The sequence below is a fragment of the Canis lupus genome, chromosome 10, assembly GCF_003254725.2.
Source record: "Canis lupus dingo isolate Sandy chromosome 10, ASM325472v2, whole genome shotgun sequence".
Classification (NCBI taxonomy): domain Eukaryota; kingdom Metazoa; phylum Chordata; class Mammalia; order Carnivora; family Canidae; genus Canis; species Canis lupus.
In genome coordinates, this window is record NC_064252.1 from 55958286 (window position 1) to 55979937 (window position 21652).

The 21652-nt window shown below is 39.2% G+C and overlaps 1 protein-coding gene across 2 annotated transcripts in view; it reads left to right on the forward strand.

Moving 5' to 3' along the window:
- The window catches only part of ACYP2 (acylphosphatase 2), a 247932-nt gene that overhangs the window by 27657 nt on the left and 198623 nt on the right, over nt 1-21652 (forward strand). The gene's annotated exons all lie outside the window — the stretch shown is intronic.

Genomic DNA, 21652 nt, shown 5'->3' on the forward strand with positions numbered 1-21652 from the left:
GAATGACCAGATGGTTGAAGATCTGAATTGCAGAGAGCAGGAGACCTGCCAGCCCATGCTTATGAGCAACGTGGACATCAAGGACAACAACAACAACAACAACAACAACAACAACGGAGAGGCTCCCCTGGGGGCATGGCTCATCTGTGAGTTACGCCAGTGCACTCAGCACAGGGAGGACATGGAGAATTAAAATGATGAGCTGCTGCAGGAGTTGGAAGAGAGCTACAGGGCCTTCCGGCACAGTCTGCTTCCACTGACCCAACTGGCCTGGTGCCTGGTAGGCCACCCACCTTCCTGAGCCCATCTTCTTGAGCTTCCCCCTTGGTAATGCTTTTTCCTTCCTGATATTTGTTTTTGCTTTTAGGTACTCTGCCAGTGGATAGTAGTAATACCCAAATAAACTGTACATATGAAATGAGAATATACACATAAATGCTAGAGTAAAAACTATCAGTTTTTTTCCTCACATTTATTTATGAGTGGGATATTGATTATATAGTTTTTTTTCCTCTAACCAAAAAAAGAAAACCGTACATTTGCCCTATACATCAGTGACTTTCTTTGTGGTTTCTTTCCCTTCCCCCGCCCCCCCCCCCCCCCCCCCCCCCCCCCCCCCCGCAAGCTTGCTGGAATATGCAAATAACCTGAATAAAGCAGTAGGCTTTATCTCATTAGGGGAAAAAAAAAAAAAAAGCTGTTGGACTAGAATAGTGCAGGCAAGACCCTCCTACCCCACCTCCATTCTCCATTTATTTATTTAAGAGTTTATTTATCCATTTGAGAGAGACAGAGTGAGAGAGAGCAGGAGTGCGGGGGAGTGCAGAGGGAAAAGAAGCAGACCTGCTGCTGAGCAGGGAGCCTGACACAGGACTCCATCCCAGGACCCTGGATCATGACCTGAGATGGAGACAGCCGCTTAACTGACTGAGTGACCCAGGCACCTCCCCATTCTCCATTTAAATCAGCTCTGAAGATTCACGCTTCTCTATACCTCAGATAAAATCTTGATCAACTCTCAGTTTCAGGTAATTCTTAGATAGGAAAAAAAACTAGTCCACATTAAAGGGTCCACATTTGACATGGTTGCTCTTAAAAGAGGCAGGCACCCTTTAAATCCAGGCCAGTTTCCTCTTGCAGGGTTGTACTTTTTCCAACTCCCACGCAATGTCCCTATAGGCTTAAGTCCAGCTCATTCCTGGGATGGCGTCTCTCTCTCCTGTCCTTCCTCCTTTTGGCTCTGCCATCTGTGGCTAATGTAGACACTTTCAGCTTTTTTAAGATGAGACAATTCCCACATACCCCCAAATATCAAACTCTCCAAGTGATTCTCTTAAAAACCTCCTCTGAGGGACAAGAACGCCCATGTTGCCTCATGCATAGCAATACAGGGCGCAGACTTAACCACCTGCTTCTTCAACCTCAGTGAATTTTTCATCAACTCCCATAATCTGGAGGAGGATGATACCTTAGGTTTGGCAGAACTGGTTTCTCCATGTTTTAACATGCTCAGAAAAGCACACACCTTTAGAGCAAGGGAAGTACTTGACTTCTGTTACACAAATAATAGAGGCCTCAGCTGAACCTGAGAGTCTCTCCTGCCAGTCATTTTAACAGATTTGTTTATCAATTTGTTTGCCATGCTCAACTGTCCCTCTTCATTTCACTCATAGACCCTGAAATATTATAAGAAAGTCTCTGTCTAGGTAACAGATGATTGAATCAGAGATGGACTCCTGACCCCGGTAACCAATCCAAAGACTGATCCAAGCTGGTTCTCTCCTGAACCAACCAACTTTTTTTAAAAGCATTTTTTAAGAGATTTTATTTATTTATTTCAGAGAGAGATTGCAAGCGAGATCATGAGAAATGGGGAAGGGCAAAGGGAGAGGGGCAAAGGGAAAGGGAGAGCAGATCCCCTGCTGGGGGGACAGCAACATGAGGCTTGATCCCAGGACCCTGGGATCATGACCTGAACCAAAGGCAGATGCCTCACCAACTGAACCCCCCAGCTGCCCCTCCCCTGAGAACTTGAACTGAGACTTAACTGAAAGTTAATTCAGAGTCAGAAGTGAGAGTCCTAATGGGCAAACTGATAATGAATAAGCAGAAGAAGCATGAGAAGATGGGAAAGTCTAGAGCAGAGAGGTGCAGAGATCAGTACTTCCTGAGAGGCATTGTACCATACTTTCTGCATTTGCTTCTGTAAGATTCTCACATGTTCTTTTTTTATAGCCTCTGTTTTCACTTTAGCGGCTTGAAAGAGAAATGTCTGTTCCTTGCAAACAAATAAACAGACCAGTGTCATAAATTTGTAAAAAGCTATTTTTTTCCATTGGCCCTTTCTTTTTATTGAGTGGTTGTATTTCTCATTGTTGAATTTTGAGAGTTCTTTATTAATCCTGGATTCAAGTCCTTTATCATATATGTAATTTGCAGATATTCTCAACTAGTTTGTGGCTTATCATTTTCTGAAAGATGTCTTTCAGAGAGAAGTTTTGAATTTTGATGAAGCCAGGTTAACCTATTTCTTTTTTTCTTTTTTAAATGAATAGCACATTTGGTGTTGTAAGCAAAGAAATCTTTGTCTAAACTGAAGTCACAAAGATTTTTTTCCTATGCTTTCTTGTAGAAGTTTAATAATTGCTTTTTTTTTTTTTTAAAGATTTTCTTTATTTATTTGAGAAAGAAAAAGAGAGGGAATGAGCATGAGCAGGGGTAGATGCAGAGGGCAGAGGGAGAAGCAGGCTCCCCACTCAGCAAGGAGCCAGATATGGGACTCCATTCCAGGACCCTGGGACCATGACCTGTGCCGAAAGCAGACACTTAACTGACTGAGCCGCCCAGGTACTCCAAAAGTTTTATAGTTTTATTACATTTTACATTTAGGTTCATGATTTATTTTTGGTTAATTTTTTAGCATGGTGCAGGGTTCTTTTTGGGGGGATGGGGCATATGAATATCCAATTGTTTCAATACCATTTGCTGAGAAGATTCCACTGATTTGTTTCTGAGACTTTGTCAAAAAATCAGTTAATCACACATATATGTCTGGTTCTAATCCATTTATTTCACTGTATGTGATTATTACTATGGTTTGCCTATTTTCTATTTGTCCAATCTATTGTTGTTGTTCTTTGGTTCTTTCTTTCCTGCCTTCTTTTTTTTCCCTCTACACCCTTTCCTGCCTTCTTTTAAGGCAAATAGAATATAATTTTAATATTTCTTTTTTTTTTATTTACCAGCTTTTAAGATATGTCTTCTTGTACTACAAAAAAGAAAAGTTACTTTCTTTATGGCATGTTTTCTCTTCCTATTTCAAATGTTAGACCTCAGAGTATATCACAAATTTAGAACCATACCCTAATCCTCCCATTGCTCAAAGTGCTGAGGACCAACAGTCTGGGTATCACCGGGATTATGTTAGAAATAAGGAGTCTTAGCCTGTACACCAGACCTACTGAATCAGAATCTGCATTTTAATGGAATCCCAGGTGATTTCATACACATTTTACAACTTGAGAAACCTAGCTGTTACCTATTCCACACATTTAGTCAAATTGATCTTCCTAAAATACAGCTTCCTTTATGTCCCTAGAATTTTAAATGGTTCCTCATTGTCCTTAGAACAAATCAAATGCCTGGGCCTGACATTTAAGGCCACAGTAAAATGGGCCCAGTCTACCAATTTTTTCCCATACGGATGTCCTACTCCAGCTAAATTGGTCTACTCTATTATTCCTCAAATGTGCCAAGTATATTCAGTCTTTGCTCATGGCATTTGCCCGTCTGGAATTTTCATTCCCAACTCTCTACATATCCATCCTTCAAAAACCAGTTTCATTTCCACATCTGTTTGGAGGTTCCTGCTGCTGACCTCAGTTCACCCTGCTATCTAATCCTCTGAACATCTTAACTAGCTGTCCCAGTAGCTGGGTGTTTTTTTGTTTTGTTTTGTTTTGTTTTGTTTGTTTTGTTTTGTTTTTAATTTATAACCTTGGGCGCCTGGGTGGCTGTCTGTTAAGTGTCTGCCTTTAGCTCAGGTCATGCTCCCAGGGTCCTAGGATGGAGCCCCACATCAGGGTCAGCAGGGGTCTGCTTCTCCCTCTCCCTCTGCCTCTCCCCCTGCTTGTGCTCTCACACGCACACACTCTCTCTCTCAAATAAATAAATAAAAATTTTAAAACAATAAAAATAAAATGTATAACCTCCCCTCCCACTATGCTTATTATAAAACAGTGCATGTGCATGGGACAGTGTTTTCATTCATTAATTACATTCTTCTTTATTTAAAAAAATTGTTTTAATTCAGAATAGGCTTGCTCATTTTTAGGGCTATAATTTCTTTGATCAGGCAGGCATTAAGGCTGAGCAAAAAGAATCTGAAAACAATATATTCTTGTGCTTCTCTATTTGGAGGTGAATTTTTTTTTTACCATATGAGAGTGCAGTAATTTCAGTGACATTTTATTTCCAATCAGTATACAAAAACATGTTATATGTAAATGAACATTCTAAAAGGGAAGGGCTTAATGGGTCTTTTTTTTGAAAATACCAAAGATATTATTGCAATTGATATTATACATACACATGGTTTAGGAGTCAATTGCTATGTAATTCTTCTTACGAAAAATAATAATACTTCCCATCCCCATTATGCACTCTTAGTCCTTGAGTTTTAGCTGAGTGAGACAGTGTAGATGCCTCATGTGCTACTATGTTAAGTCTACGTGTGGATTAGGTAGATGGAACGGCATAACAGCAGTTATGAGCAAGTATGGGCTTGCATTTGAAAGCCATCTTCACTCTCCTCTCTTTTTGATTTGAGCTAGTAAAACATGGAGAGGGTGAGGAGACTTGAGGTTGGCCTGTGCTGGGACCAAACAACTAAGAATATGGCTCTTTCTCTTTTGCGGTAGCTACGTAAACACCTGGCTGATGTAGACCAGTAGTTCTCAAACCTATGTAAGCATCAGTATCACCTGCAGGCTTGTCCCTGAGCCCCATTCCCAGAGTTTCTGATTCAGGAGGCCTGGGGTAAGGTCCAAGAATTTGTGTTTTTTTTTTTTTTAAAGATTTTATTTATTTATTTATTCATGAGAGACACAGAGAGAGAGAGAGAGGGGCAGAGGGAGAAGCAGGCTCCATGCAAGGAGCCCGAGGTGGGATTCGATCCCGGGTCTCCAGGATCACACCCTGGGCTGAATGAAGGCGACGACAAACCGCTGAGCCACTCGGACTGCCCAGAATTTGTGTTTCTAACAGATTCCCAGATGATGTTGGTGCAAAGACTGCATTTGAGAATCACTAGTGTAGTGGGGAAACGTCAAAAGGAAAAAATAGTCTATTAAGTTTGAGATGTTAGTGCAGGTCCCATTTCATATCTCTTTTTTTTTGAAGATGTGAAAATTATAATCTTTAATTCCAACAAATTTTTTAAATGAACAAAGAAAAACGCACCATTTGTTTAAATAGGACTGTTTATGGTTCTTGCTCTTTTTATCAGGTGTTTGCAAACATCAATCTCTGAGAAAATATTTTTATTTTTTAATTTTTTAAAAGATTTATTTATTTATTTATGATAGACATAGAGAGAGAGAGAGAGAGGCAGAGACACAGGCAGAGGGAGAAGCAGGCTCCATGCAGGGAGCCCGAGGTGGGACTCGATCCCGGGTCTCCAGGATCGCGCCTGCCTTTGGTCCCCGCTGAGCCACCCAGGGAATCCCCTAGTTTTATTTTTTAAAAGAAACATGCTTGTTTTCTTTTCATGTGGCAGCAAAATGAATAAATAATGCTAGAGGTATTCTGTAGGTTGGTTTCACCTTGTATTCTCTTTGATGTTTTGGATAGACTAATTTTTTACTCACTATTAATTGGTCATATTATCATTCTGACATTGAGTTTTTTTGCATGTATGCTTGTTATGTTTTATATTTATGTGTTCCCCTCTTCCTCTTTTTTACAAAGATTATATTGATACTGAATGAGCTGACCTCAGGTTACCTCCTGAAGAATGGAGTCTACAACAGTACTCTTGGAGTGATGGATGATACATTGTGCTTTTAATGATCATCTTAAAAATCAAAATACAACTTCTGCTGATTGAATGATAAAACTGTACTTGTAATTGCTTCCCTTCTGGGAGAGGAAGCATCAGTACAATATTCAAATGCTGTTAAAAATAATGCTTTTGAACAAGATTTTAAAATGCCTTACTATTGGCTATTAAACAGTGGGTGAAAAAAAATTTTTAAGCCCAGAATTATATATCCCAGTTATTGCTGTCACTTTGGAAAGCTATATACAATTGTATATAGCCTTTGAACAGGGCAGGTTTGAACTGTGTGGATCCACTTATGTGCAGATTTTGTACAATACTACTGTAAATATATTTCCCTTATGATTTTCTTTTTTCAAAAGATTTTATTTATTTGATAATTAATTTATTATTTATTTATTTTATTTTTTTATTTATTATTTTTTAAAGATTTGTTTATTTGAGAGAGAGTGAGTAGGGGAGGAAGAAGAGAGACTCCTGAAACAGAATTCCCACTGATCTTGGATCCCACCTGGGGGCTGTATCCACCCTAAGATCATGACCTAAGCTGAAATCAAGAGTTGGATGCTCAACCGACTGAGTCAGCCAGATGCTCCTCTGAGCAACTTTTAATAAACATTTCACAGTTTAAGAAACATATCACAGTTCACAGCCTGTTCTGTGAAGACAGTCACATTGTGAGTGCTCAGGCAACATAAATACTTTTACTGACCTTCAGTCTGTGAGTGAAATAAAAAAATTAAAAATTGACCCTTAGATAAATTCCTGTCATCTTGGGATCCCTGGGTGACGCAGCGGTTTAGCGCCTGCCTTTGGCCCAGGGCGCGATCCTGGAGACCTGGGATCGAATCCCACGTCGGGCTCCCGGTGCATGGAGCCTGCTTCTCTACCTATGTGTCTGCCTCTCTCTCTCTCTCTCTGTGTGTGACTATCATAAATAAAAAAATAAAAAAAATAAAAAAAAATTCCTGTCATCTTGCCAGTGCTATTACTGATCTGGCTTTTTCCCACAACTTTCTATTCTGCAAATTTCAAATGTATAGGAAAGTTATAAGAATAATGTGACTCATTCATTTCTTCATCTTAATTCACCACTTTTTAACAATTTTGCCAAAGTTGCTGTCCTCTCTCGTCTCTTCCTCTCTCCTTTCCTTTCTTCCTTTCATTATTCCTTCCTTTTTTCTTTTTGCCAAACCATGTGAGAATAAGTTGTAGACCTTGTGACACTTTACCCCTAAATATTTTAGCATATGTAGCCTAAGAACATAAACCTGTGGTTATTTCAGGGTTTCTTTCTTTCTTTCTTCTTAAAGATTTTTATTTATTCATGCAAACATGAGCAGAGGGAGAGGGAGAGGGAGAAGGAGAAGGAGTCAGAGAAGCAGACTCCTTACTGGGCAGAGAGCTTTTTGCAGGGCTCAATCCCAGGACCCCGAGATCATGACTGAGTCAAAGGCAACGACTTAACCAACTAAGCCACCCAGGCATCACTATTTCAGGGTTTTCTTGATTTTCCAAGTGACAATGCTTTTTTTATTTTTGTTGTCCTTGTGGTTGACGATATCATTTTACGTTGTATGTATGTATATGTGAGTGAGCATATATTTTATTATTCTTGGTTAATTAACCTAAGAGTGGAATTGCTGAATCTGTGGAAAGTGTATGTTTAATGTGTGAGAAGTTGCCACTTTGTTTTTTAGAGCAACTGTATCATTTTGTGTGATTCCCATTTGTATGATTTCCCATTGATTATGGGAAATCAATGTTTGAAAATTTCAGTTTCTCTTTGTCCACACACTTGACTTTCCCACCCTATTACATTTTAAGCATTCTGACGTGTCTGTAGTGGCATTATATCATGTCTTCATTTGCATTTGCCTTATAACTGAAGATGTTAAGAATATTTTCATGGGTTTATTGCATTTATATAATTATTTTTGGATGCAGCGTCTATTTAAATGTTTTTCCCATAAAAAATAACCTTTTTGTTTTAGAACAGTTTTTGATTCACAGAAAAATTGCAGAGCTTGTACAGAGGGTTCCCATATACCCTGCACCCAGTTTCCCAATTATTAACCTCTTATATTAGCATGGTACATTTATTATGATTAATGAAATACTGAAACATTACTATTAACAAAAGTCCATATTTCATTCAGATTGCCTTAGGTGTTACCTTTTTCTGTTTCAGAATCTCATCTGGGACATCATATTACATCTAGTCATTGTATCTCTTTAAAAGCACTTCTTGGTGATGACAGTTCCTCAGACTGTTTTTCTTGTTTTTGAGATGCTGACAATTTTGAGGAGTACCTATCAGATATTTTGTAAAATGTTCCTCACTTGAGATTTGTCTGATGTCTTTTTTTTTTTTTTTAAGATTTTATTTATTTATTTGAGAGAGAGCTCGAGAGAGTATAAGCAGGGGGGGGCAGAGTACAAGCAGGGGGAGAGGCAGAAGCAGGCTTCCCACTGAGCAGGGAGCCAGACACGTTCCTGATCCCAGAACCCGGGGACCATGACCTGAGACAAAAGCAGATGATGAACCAACTGAGCCACGCAGGCACCCCTGTCTGATGTCTTTCTTTTGTGTAGACTGGAATTATGGGTTGGGGGAGGAAAACCACAGAGGTGCAGTGCCATTTTCATCATATCACATCAAAGAGTACATATTATCAACATGACTTATCATTGTTGATGTTGACCTTAGTAACGTGACCGATGTATTGTCAGGTTTTTAATTTTATTTCAAAATAAAAATTTTTTCAAAATACATTTTGTATTTTTGACATTTATGCACATTTCCAAGATAATATGTTTCTAAAAAAACAATAGCTGACTGTAATACTCCCGACTTCATTATTTCCTTCCCCAAAATGTCCTTCAGTAGAAGTACAAAACAATTTAATAAGTTAGTTTTTGATGCTCTCCAACTTCCTTTCCCTTTAACATGCCATTATGAATGCAAATTCTGTGGCAACCATTTCGTCCTGTAACAGTGACCACAAACAGTCTATGCTCTCAAAAAACTCAATTTTGGGCAGCCCCAGTGGCCCAGCGGTTTGGCACCGCCTTCAGCCCGGGGTGTGATCCTGGAGACCCAGGATCGAGTCCTACATCAGGCTCCCTGCATAGAGCCTGCTTCTCTCCCTCTCCCTCTCCCTCTGCCTGTGTCTCTGTCTCTGTCTCTGTCTCTCTCTGTCTCTCTCTCTGTCATGAATAAATAAATAAAACATCTTTAAAAAAAAGCTTCATTGTCCAGGGAGTGACCAGAGAGGTAAAGAAAAAATTGCAATGTAGTATGATGTGTGTGCTATAACAGAGGAAATTTCAGGATGCTCTGGAGGGTTGCCACACCTTATTGGTGTATCAGAGGAGGCTTACTTCTAAGCAGAGACTGGAATGAAAAGGAATTACCCAGATAAAGCTGGGTGTAGGATGGGGGAGGCCAGTGCTGTCTCTGCTATCCCATATTTGTAAAGTTTTTGCTTCTAATGTAATCACAGCCAAGCATTGTTAAAAATTGAAGTAATATTGTTTATGTTAATTAATTTTATTTCTCCTTTATATTAACATTAGAGTGTTATATTAAAATTATTTTTAGGGCAGCCCTGGTGGCTCAGTGGTGTAGCGCCACCTTTGGCCCAGAGCCTGATCCTGGAGACAGGGGATCCAGTCCCATGTCAGGCTCCCTGCATGGAGCCTGCTTCTCCCTCTGCCTATGTCTATGCCTCTCTCTCTCTCTCTCTGTCTCTCTCTCTGTGTGTCTCATGAATAAATAAATAAAATCTTTAAAAAATTATTTTTAAATTGTGTACATAGATCATTTACTTTCTCTAGGAATTAGCTTTCAGAATAAGGGGGGGATGACGATCAAAATTATTTGTTTATAAAATTTTGCCTAATAAAGTTGAAAACTACTGGTGCAGAAATGCCGAAGGAAATGAAGTGTCCCAATAAGCATTTAAACAGGAAATGACATGAGCAGATCTGCATTTTGGGAAGATCTCTCTGGCTGTAATGTGGAGAACAGATTGGAAGGAGCCGTCTTGGGATCTGGAGACTAATTGGATGACTGTTGTAGTAATCCAGATGAGAAATGATGGTGGCCTTCATGAAGGATTCCCACTGGATTCTTTAAAGAGTGAGCTTTACTTTTCCCAGTATATTTGCTTTCCAGACCAAAAGAATGTTTGAAATTTCAGGCATCCTGAAAATTCATTGGGAAATATTTTACAGCAGAGATATTTCTCATATCAATAGTGTAATGTTTAAGAGTCCAGGCCTTGGACAAACTGCTTAATTTCTCTAGGCCTCAATTTCTTCATAAGCAAAATTGGGATATTATTTACCAACCATGTGGTAGTTTCATGAGCATAGATATTCTCTCCACATATTTGTTAGACCAACCCTGATTGTAGTCAAAAAAGATTTCAAGAGCAGATTGCACAGTTATCTTTCAAGTAGTATATGGATTTATACTCAGCCACATGGTCACAATTTGCTCCATTTGGGACAAATTTCAGACAATTCCAGAACTGGAATGCCTGGTCATGATCAGTGGCCATACAGGAAAGTGAAACTTAGCTGTGGGCACCAGGCTTTAACCCAGAGGCAAATATCTTTACAATTTGTTATTGTCCTTTGAGGCTAAGGAGAAGTACCTTTTAAGGACTTGTGAATGAGGAAATAAGAATGTCCTCTGAAAATATACTGTAGGATCATAGGAGAAAAAATGTTTAATTAGCTAAAGGAGATAGACTGACTTGGGCCAGCAAAATACCAATAACCGTTCTCATGACATATTAATATATCTAAAGATTTCAGTCAAAAAAAGGATTGATTAGTCTTTAACTCTTAGGTAAAGAAACATATAGGCAAAATGGGCAGTACTCATCCAAGCTCAGAGTAAAGGAAAATAAGTCTTAGCTTGAATGTATCTGGTTCTGAGGGAGATGGATGCAGAGGTGACAGCTGATGGATTATTGAGGATTTTGATTCTTTTTGTAAAAAAATCTCAACTGAGATTGATGCTGTGCCAGTTATTATAAGTAGTTCCTATTATTTCTTCTCTTTTTTTCCCCCTGGAAATAGGACCGTTTATTTTTCACTGGGCATAAGTTCACCCAGAATAAAGACTATATTTCCCAGCTTCTTTTAAAATGAGGTGTGGGGATCCCTGGGTGGTGCAGCGGTTTGGCACCTGCCTTTGGCCCAGGGCGCGATCCTGGAGACCCGGGATCGAATCCCACATCAGGCTCCCGGTGCATGGAGCCTGCTTCTCCCTCTGCCTATGTCTCTGCCTCTCTCTCTCTCCTTCTGTGACTATCATAAATAAATAAAAATTTAAAAAAAAATAAAAAATAAAAAATAAAATGAGGTGTGGTTATATAATTAAGTATTTGTCTATAAGATGTAAGGAAGCAAAAAAAAAAGATGTAAGCAAGTTACATGGTGTGTACAATTTTCAATAATTTTTTTTAATAAGGAAAGGACATGTTTTCCTTTACTTTCTCTTTCTTCCTTTTCATTAGAGTGTGTATATGATGGCTGGCGATGAAGCAGCTATCTTGAACCATGATGTTGGTTGAACCTCATGAGGATGGGAGAGCAACAAGAGAGAGGGAGCCTGGATTTGTTATATAAGGCTTGGATTGTTGAATCTGGACTTCTTTCAATGAGAGATCATAACTAGTTCAAGTAGGACTTTCTTTTTTTTTTTTTTTTAAGATTTTACTTATTTATTCATGAGAGACACACACAGAGAGAGAGAGAGAGAGAGAGAGAGAGAGGCAGAGACACAGGCAGAGGGAGAAGCAGACTCCAGAGCCCGACGCGGGACTCAATCCCGGGACTCCAGGATCGCGCCTTGGGCCCAAGGCAGGCGCTAAACCGCTGAGCCACTGGGCTGCCGTAGTTCAAGTATACCTTGTTCAAGCTACTGATATTTGAGGAATTCTGCCAATTATAGCTGAATCTAATTCTAACTAATACAGATGCATCAGAGTCGATATTAATTTCCTTTTGCTGCTATAATGAATTGTCACAAGCTAGTGGCTTAAAATGTTGCAAATTTATTCTATTATAGTCCTGGAGGTCAGGAATCCACAGTGAGTCTTACTGAGCTAGAATCAAGGTGTCAGCAATGTTGTATTTCTCCTGGAGACTTTGGAGGAAATGCATTTCCTTGCCCTTTACAGCTTCTAGAAGTCCTTCACCGATTACTAAATCATTCACTTAAAAGGTCACCTTCTATGTTGGGGTGGGGGGGGATGGTGGTGCACCTGACTGGCTCAAAGTGTATGATTCTTGATCTTGGGGGTGTGAGTTTGTGCCCCGCATTTGATGTAGAGATTACTTTAAAAATAAAACCTTAAAAAAAAGGACTTAGGCAAAAGCATGTGAAGTAATGCTGTTTCTATGTAATATTTTTTTATGTAGAAAAAAAGTCTCTTGGAAAATATTTAAATAGACATTAGGGTTGTTTCATTTTAAAAATAAGCACTGATAATATTCTGACATTGTAACAATAAATAAAGCCTACTTTGAGTTAATTAATGATAAATTGTATGGTAAAATTGAAATCAGGGATTTGCCTTTTAAACAAATGAATTATAATGTAACACTTTTAAGCAAAATGGTTACCAGTGATCATTTTCAGCAGATAAGATGTCAGAAATACTAATTATTATAAGGAACCTGAAGATTCTTTCAAGAATCTTAGGGTGACTTAAAGTTAGCAGATTCTTTTCATCAAGTGCATTAAGCCGATTGGAGTAAACATTTCCTGAGAGTGTAAAAATCTCTAAAACTTTCTCTTAAGCAACTTAATATTCAGTGTTACCAACACCATCCCTTACATAATAAAGAAATTAAAGTGTAAAGTAGGAAAAGCAAGCTAGATTTATTGAGATGACTCTGGATCATCACTACCTTGGTCCTAACGGGAAATTGACCCATTCCATCCTCTGTGCTACCAATGCAACACTCTGTACTTTTTTTTTTTCGTTTAAGATTTATTATTTATTTTAGAGAGAGAGAGCAGGGGAGGAGCAGAGAGACAGAGGGAGAGAATCCTCAAGCAGACTCCCAACTGAGCATGGAGCCAAGGGGGTGCTAATTGCAGGGCTCAATCTCAGCCCTCTGAGATCAAGAGTTGGATGCTTAACCAACTGAACCATCCAGGCCCTGCACACTCTGTACTTTTTGAAGATGTCTACTCTATTATACACAGGCTTCTTGATAGTAGGGATATACGTATATGTATACATAAATTTAGTTTACTTTAAATACTATATGTTAAATACTAAGTACTTTAAATACTATAGTACTATATCAGGCATTATTCCAAACATTGCATAAATATTGGTTATTTTATTCCCATGAGACGTGAGGACTCCATGAGATAGTACTCCCATTTTATAATGAAGAACCCAAAGTACAGTGTTAAGTAATTTAGCTTTATTCATCTCTCTTTTGCTGGCTCCCAAAGCTGATGTTTTGCATAGGGTAGGCATTCATTCATTCATTCATTCATTCAATAAATATTCAATACTCCGTATATCTCAGCTATTCTTCTAGGTGCTAGGATACAGCAATCAATGAAATTGACATAAACCCTTCCCTAATTGAACTCATATTCTGTTTGGTAGATATAAGCCAAAAAAAAAAAGATAAATAAAATTAACCTATGTTCTTGTAGATGGCAATATATGGCAGAAAAAAAAATAAATCAGGGAAGGTAATGAGGAGGTAACTTGGAGTTGCAATTTTATTTTATTTTATTTCTAGCTTGTAAACAATGGAAATTTATTTCTCACAGTTCTCGAGGCAGGAAGTCTAAGATCAGGAGCTAGCAGATTCAGTGAGGCGGCTGGTGAGGACCGACTTCCTGGTTCATAGCTAGGGCCCCCCTGTGTCCTCACATGGAGGAAAAGTTGAGAGTTGTGATTTTATTTATTTATTTATTTATTTATTTATTTATTTATTTATTTATTTATTTATTATTTTGTTAAGATTTTATTTTTAAGTAATGTCTACACCCAGCATGGGGCTTACACTCACAATCTGAGATCAAGAGTCTCATGCTCTACTAACTGAGCCAGCCAGACACCCTAGGAGTTGTAATTTTAGATGGTATATTAGTCATCGTTCTCCAGAGAGACAGAAACAATAGACTTTATAATTATATATATAATCATTTATTATAAGGAATTGACTCACATGATTATGGAGGCAGAGAATTTCCAAGATCTGTAGTCAGCAAGCTAGAGACCCAGGAGAGCCAGTAGTGTAGTTCTCTTCTGAGTCTGAATACTTGCGAAGGAGAGCTAATGACATAAGTTCCAGTAAGTTCCAGTCCAAGGGTAGAAGACTAATTCCACAATCAGGCAGGCAAAGTTCCCTCTTACTCCAGCCTTTTTGTTCTGTTCAGGTCTTCAATTAATAGGATGGGGCTCTTCCACATTCAGGAGGGCAATCTGCTTTATTCAGTCTACTGATTCAGGTATTTATCTCATCCAGCAACATCCTCACAAGCTACATCCAGAATAACATTTGACCAAATGCCTGGGCACTGAATGGTCTAGTCAAGTTGATACTTAAAAAATGAACAAATGTGGATGGGCAAACAGGGAAGGGCTCACTGAGAAGGTAACATCTGAGGGAGGGAGGAAGGTGAGTGAATCATGTCTGAAGGAAGAACATCCCAGGAACAGTAAACACAAAGGTCCAGGGATGCCTGGGAAGGTCAAGGAGCAGCAAAAGGTGGGGAGAGTGCTGCTAGAGTGGGACAGGAAAGGAGGAAAAAGCAATGGATGAAGTTGGAGAGGAAATGCGCAGGGAACAGTGGTAGCAGTGATAGTAGTGGAAGTAGTAAGAAATGGTCACATTCTAGACATATGTTGAAGGTTAAGCTGACAGATTCGATTTGAAGCAGGAGAGAAAGTGAAGCATCAAGGATAACCTCAAGGTTTTGGACTGAACAAGTGGGGAAGAGTAGAAGAGAAACAGAGTTTGATGGTTGAGGTGGCAGCTAGAGGAGATCAGGAGTTCAGTTTTGGACTTGTTAAATTTGATGTCTATTAGTCATTCTAGTGGAGATATTGAGGCAGCTGGATATGTGAATCTGGAGTTCTGGGGAGAAATGCAGGCTGAACACAGTGTATAATAAATGGTATTTAAAGCCATGAGACTGGATGAGACCAAATAAGTAAGTAAAGATAGAAAAGAGAAGAGGTCCAAGCACAGAATCTTGGAATACTCCAAGTTTTGGAGATTAGAAAGATGAAGAGAACCTAGCAAAGAATACTGAGAAGGAACAGCCAGAGAGGTAAGAGGAAGACCAGTTAAGTCTGCTTCCAAAAGCCAAGTGGAAAGTGGTTCAAGGAGGAGAGAGTGATCATATTCTGCTAATCAAGTGAGATGAAGACTGAGACTTGGCCATTGGATGTAGCCACAGGACAGTCAAGGTGACCTTGATAAGAGCAATTTAACTGAAGTAGATTGGATAAATATCTGATTGGATTGGGTTTAAGAGAGAACTTGGAGGGGGGCGCTTGGGGGGCTCAGTCAGTTAAGGGTCCAACTCTTGGTTTTGGCTCAGGTCAGGATCTCAGGATCTTGAGATTGAGACTGCATTGGGCTCTGTGCTCAGTGTGGAGTCTGCTTGGGATTCTCTCCTTCTTCTCCTTCCTACTCTGTCCCTACCCCTGCTCATGTTCTATAAATTAACTAACTAACTAACTAACTAACTAAATAAATAAATAAAATCTTTTTTAAAAAGAGAGAATGAGAAGGAAGATATTGGAGATAGTGAATATAGACAACCTGTAGAAAGAAAGAAATGGGGGTAGTAATTGGAGGAGGAAGTGAAGTTAAGAGAGTGTACTTCAAAGGTAGAAATAATGTCCATAGACTGATGGAAAAGATCCAGTAAAAAAGAAAAAATTGAGAAGATAATTATTGAAGTGATGACCTTGAATAGGTGAGAGTAACCTACTCTACAAGTGGAGAAAGTGGCCTTTTCTAGGGACACAAGGTGTTCATCTCTAGCCACGAGAAAGAAACCCATGGATGCAAGTGGTGGGTGTTTGTGGGGGCTCTCTTCTGATTCATTCTATTTCCTTAGTGAAATCAGAAGCAAGGCCATCAACAGGGAATTAAAATAGGTGGTGAGTGGGTATTTGAGGTTTGTAGAAGAGAGAAGGTATAAAATATCCCCAGGAAGAGAAGGAGAATACAGGGACCAGGAAAACAGTATGATTGCTGGTAGCATTAGGGCCTACTTGCTGTTTACGATTGTAATTTAATGTGGGATCTCAGCATGGTTTGGTCCTCTGCCAGCCACATTTAGCATGTATAGTAGTTGCTATGTGGAACACTGCTTTTAACAAGGGTCATTGTTTAATCAAGTGAGTATCTCAAAGTGTGGCAGGGATCAAGGTGCTAAGGACGCATGCAATGTAATATAAGTGAATTTAAGCTAAGTAAGGAATCAAATGAATGCATACAGGAATGAATGAACTGTTTTCCCATTTGGAGTAAGCTTTTTTCTCTTCCATCCATTGATTTAACACACTTGATTCTTAATGGCCCACATAAGAATTGTACAATCCCAAAATCAGGCTTGGGGTTAAGCTAGTAAACTTGTTCTTAGATAAGAAAAATTGAAGAGGGGCAAATGTTATGTCATAGGTTACAGTGAAGAGGGATTTTGCTATTTAAGTTTTCCATTAGATTGTTTAGAACACATCTGCTATTCAAATATTAGCTTATTCTGGCAGCAAAAGCCTGACCTCTGGTAAATGCTGGAGAGTGACTCACAGAAGCTTCCACGAACATAGAACTTTTTTCTTTTTGGCCAGAACTCAGCATCCTTATAAGTGCCTGATAAATACTTGGATTTATCCTAATTAGGACTGTGTATCAAGAGGCATGATAGCGCAGGGACTCTTATTTCTGTTGGGTCCCTGTTTGGTTCAATTGTGTCTTCAGCAGACAGGAAGAGAGGCAAATATTAGTACCTGTCTTTAGCCAGGGAAAAAATGTTACAGCACAGTTGCCTTTAATATAAGCTCAGGGTCAGAGAGGGCCAAGAAACAAAGTACAAGGCCAAGCAGCCTATTTTAGCGACCTACCACATTGGCACACCCATCATTTTTCATCTCCCTAAATTTTAAATATGGCACAAAATAAGCATTCTTTGTCCTTCATTCTACATACATAGCATGGCCTCTCCCTGACCAAATCCTTGTTACTCTTTTGTGGTCAGGCACCTTGGTGAATATGGAGTGTGTGTGCACTATATTAAAACTAGTGGCCTAAAAATAGTTGTGTACAAGTAGAAGATGTGTGTTTGTTGAGTTCAGGCTTGCCAAGCCCCAGAACTCTCAGCCTGGGAGTGTGGCAAGTATATCCTGTTCCTGTTACCTGGAAATCCTAACCAAAGGAGAATCTGAAGGAATTCAATGCACAGGCATTCCTTTTTTTTTTTTTAATTTTTATTTATTTATTCATGAGAGAGACAGAGAGGCAGAGACACAGGCAGAGCGAGAAGCAGGCTCTATGCAGGGAACCCTATGTGGGACTCGATCCCTGGTCTCCAGGATCACGCCCTGGACTGAAGGCAGCGCTAAACTGCTGAGCCACTCGGGCTGCCCAATACACAGGCATTCCTATTCAGACCAGCAATTCTTTACAGGGGCAGTACCACCATTTGGAGGTGTTCTGGGAATTGTGGGTACATTTCTGGTTATCACAGTGATTGAAGGCATGCTAACCGGTATGTGGTGGCTGGGAGCCAGGATTGACAAATGTGTGTAAACAGTTCCATAGAACAAAGAAATGGTCTTGCCTATCTTTCACATATCCTTCAGGGCATTGATGTGGGTAAAAACCTACTTATAGTATATTTGAACATAGACCCTAACTCTAATTTTATTTCTTCTCTATATTGCACATAGAGCATTATCTTAATTTAAGAAAAGATTTTTCTGTGTGTTGGTAAGTTATATATGAATTTAATTTCAGGACACTGAAGGAGATGTTTCACTGTAAAAAGGAGTAGCTCTTTTATGACTGAGAGCTACTGTTCTAGATATTTGATTGTGCCTTATCTTTTTTCCATGGCAAATTCACAAATTATCCATAATCTCATCCAACTTCAGGCATGAAAGTTAGGGAGGCATCAATCTCAGGAGTCTACATTTAAATCCTAAAGTATGAAGAGTTTCAGCGGAGGGCTGGCTGTGTTTCCACCTACCGTACCCCATATTAGGAAGAAATTAAAGATGGTAACAGCCAGCACTTGTGGAAAAGAAAATCACAGTAAGAGTATATGAGGATGGGAGAGTCTGGGGCTAGGCATCAAATTAAGTGGAATCCGCCATGGGCGGAGATCATGCGTACTCTGTCTTCTAACCTTCCACCCCCAAAATCTCCCCATCCCAGATAAACACACACAACCTACTCCTGCTCCTGGAAATGTAAAGTGCATGTCCCAATTACCCCATACACACTGTGAACAGACTTCCTTTTTTCTCAGGATGTGTGCTGGGCGGTAGAAGGTTTACACTAAAACATGCCCTCCACCTAGCTCTAGACATTCCACTTGAATGAAGGTGCTAAGTGAAAGGTTTGGAAAGATCTTCAAAAGAAGATTCAGAGAGGCAAAGTGTTCATTAATCAGGACCCTACAATTATGAGGATATGAGGCCTTTTCCCATCATTAGGTTGAAGCAGCTGCAAATAATCACAACAGGAAGGAGTAGTGCATGACACCACAATGTTATATGCTTAAAATTGCAGTGGTAAATGGCAAAGTGATTTTTTAAAGAGAGAAACAGACTAAAAAGAAGCTCTTAGGGACCAACCAAGAAGAAGGCTTGACAGTCAAAACATAAAAAGTATGGGATACTTTCTGCTATTGAGCATAATATAAAATCTCAGCAAGTAAAAAGATGGACTGAGAAATAAATGTTTGTCTCCAGACTCAATGTGTATGTCTCATAAATCCACACAAGACCTCTTACAGTGGAGTTGTGGTTTGGACCAAATATTTGCTGAATTAGACTGAGGTATGGAAATGAAAGACACAATGGAGGGAAGTGATATCGTTAAGAGGAGGGCCAGCTTTTGGGGGCCTGGGTGGCTCAGTCAGTCAAGCATCTCCCTTCAATTCAGGTTGTTATCCTGGATCCTGGGATTGAGTCCTGTATCGGGTTCCCTGCCCAGGGGAGAGTCTGCTTCTCCCTCTGCACCCCGTCCCTCCACTCACGCTCTCTTTCTATCAAATAAATAAAATCTTAATATATATATATATATATATATATATATATATAAAGAGAAGAGCCAGCTTCATGGTTATGTAACCTGTGCTTAAAAGGGCCCCACATTTGGTTTAATGCTCTGTTGTCAGCATTTTGAGATTATTAATAATTTTTTAACAAGGGCCCCCACATTTTCATTTTACACTGCCCTTAAAATTATGTAGCCAGGCCTGGTGAAGAGAGAGAAGATCTGAGTCTGAGAGACCTGGGTTCAAATCCCAGATCTACCACTGGCTAGCTGTATGATCCTGGGCAATTTATTCAACCTCTCTTAATCTGTAAAATAGGAATCACAATGGTACCTATCTCCTAGATAGGTAGAAGACTAGCAGAAGACTAAAGACAGGCTGAAAGAAACAATACGTTGTGAAGACAAAAAACCAATATAGCAGTGTTCAGTAGATAGTGTTATCAATGACAAAGATCTGGATGACATTGCAAAGGCATCAAGGCACCAAACAGTGCTGGAGTAGAATTGTTTTCTAAATTCATTTTTACTAACATATTTCTGCTCTGGGTGTGTGTATTGATGTCACCATCCCTGTGGCAAGACAGGCCAAGATAATTTTCTTAATTGCAGGCTTCACTGACACATTTTGTGCCAGAACCGAAGGAGAGTAGGTGTTATTTCAGATCTGTGAATCATCACACACACTCATGCATCACATATTTCTTATAGATTTAAAGAGTTGAACTCTAACCAAGATAATGGAGACATTATTTTAGAATGTAGAAATATGCCCATATAAAGGCAGGTTGCTATTGAAACTACTTCCTTCGCTGCGTGGGCCTGCCAAGTCATTTTATTTGCCATATAGTATTTAATATAATGTTCTCAGCCAAAGAAGATGCAAATAAAAAAAATCATTAGACCCATTTTGCTAGGACTACATATTAATTATCACTTTGTCATGAGTAAATTGATTGTATTGTATTAGAATACAGTTTGGGCTCCATGAGTAGTAAAGCTGAGTGGAAGGATTTTCTTCCATTTGACTAAATACCCTCTATTAATTCCTTACTTATTACTATAATTAAAAGTAGTCTTTGGCAGTACATGTCCTTTTAAAACTATTTCTGAAGTTGAGAGAAAATTTTTAAAGTGTGAAATGGATTTTTTAAAGAAGGTTTTAATGTATTAAATATGCCATGACTATTCCACTTAGTGGAAATACCTCAGCTACTATACTGTGATAAGGAACTTTCCTCCAAAGAGGTGAGTCATAGTTCTGGAAGAAAACGCTTTAATTGCTAGGGAGACAAAATTGCTCATGTAGAGATGTAGAAAGTGGATTCTTTCTCCTAACCAAGGCTAATTCTACAATTGCATGTGAAGGTAAAATTACTCTCCCACCTCTTTCTATACATTTTAACCTGGGCTTTACTCTATCACTAAGTATAATCTGACAAATGCAGCATTATGGGTTTAGAGATAACTCTCTCTAATTTTATATCTAACTTAAAAAAAACTTTTTTTGATGTAGTGGAACCTATATAAGATAAAATTTACCATCACAGCCATTTTTTAAAAATGTATTTGTTTATTTATTTATTTAAGTAATCTCTATACCCAGCATGGGGCTCAAACTCATGACCCCAAGATCAAGAGTCACATGCTCTACTGAGTGAGCCAGCCAAAATCTCCCCATTGTAACCATTTTTTAAAAAGATTTATTTTTTAAGGAGTTTTGGGGCAGAGGGGGAGAGAGAATCTTAAGTAGACTCCAAGCTGAGCACAGAGCCTGAAGCAGAGCTCAATCTCACAACCCTGAGACCATGACCTGAGCGAAATCAAGAGTGAGATGCTTAACTGACTGTGCCACCCACCAGAGCCTTTTTAAGTGTACAATTTTGGTGGCATTAAGTACATTCACACATACTGCATTTTTTTAGAGGGCCTCAATGCCTAAATATGGAGAATTGTCTTTATAATTAGTTTTTACACTTACAAAAGGAAGCGACAGACTGCCTCTGACATTGCTAGGGAGTGCACCTTTGCAGCTTATAGAGAGTACATCACACCAGGCAAGAGTGGGTGCACCTCAGGACTCAGCAAGAAGCAAGAGGGGACAGGAGAGAGGTTTCCTGAGATTATAGAGGTGTCAGCCAGTCTCTGTAGCAGGATAGGTTAGAAATGATGAACTTAGTGCTGTCCCTGGTCCTTGGGAAATCTTCCCAGCAAACTGTATGATTGCCTCACCTCCATAGATATTTGCCTTTACACATCATTCCTTTATTCCACGCAGTTGTGTCCTTTCCCTTTGTT